The sequence below is a fragment of the Triticum dicoccoides genome, chromosome 2A, assembly GCF_002162155.2.
Source record: "Triticum dicoccoides isolate Atlit2015 ecotype Zavitan chromosome 2A, WEW_v2.0, whole genome shotgun sequence".
Lineage (NCBI taxonomy): Eukaryota > Viridiplantae > Streptophyta > Magnoliopsida > Poales > Poaceae > Triticum > Triticum dicoccoides.
The window spans coordinates 110,478,492-110,478,991 of record NC_041382.1 but is presented as its reverse complement, the minus strand read 5'-3'; positions in this window follow the sequence as shown (position 1 = coordinate 110,478,991).

The following is a 500-nucleotide window of genomic DNA, read 5'->3' as shown; positions in this document are numbered from 1 at the left end:
AAGAAGGGGAAGAAGAGGAAGAAGAAGAGGGGGTCGAGAGGGGGTCTAGGGTCGCCGAGGGGTCGAGGGTCGTCGAACATGAGAGGAAGAAGAGGATAAAAAAGAAGAGGAATAAAAAAAAGAGGAGAAGAAATAATAGAGGAGAAGATCTCCTCTATTCTTTCTTCTCCTCTTTTTTTCTTCTTCTTCCTCTTTTTTTTATCGGGAACGAGGGTCGTCGAGGGTCGCCGAGCGGTAGAGGAGAAATCCTAAATAGAAAGTATCGTCGGTGTGAGATACATGTACCCTTGGTGTCGGACACTACATCTTCTTCTTCTCTTTTTTTCTTCTTCTTCCTCTTCTTCTCTTTTTTTTCTTCTTCCTCTTTATTTTATCGGGAACGAGGGTCGTCGAGGGTCAGGGTTGCCGAACGGTAGAGGAAACCCTAAATAGCAAGTATCGTGGGTGTGAGATACATGTGGCCGTCGGTGTCGGACACTACATCCACGTCCCACAAGTGA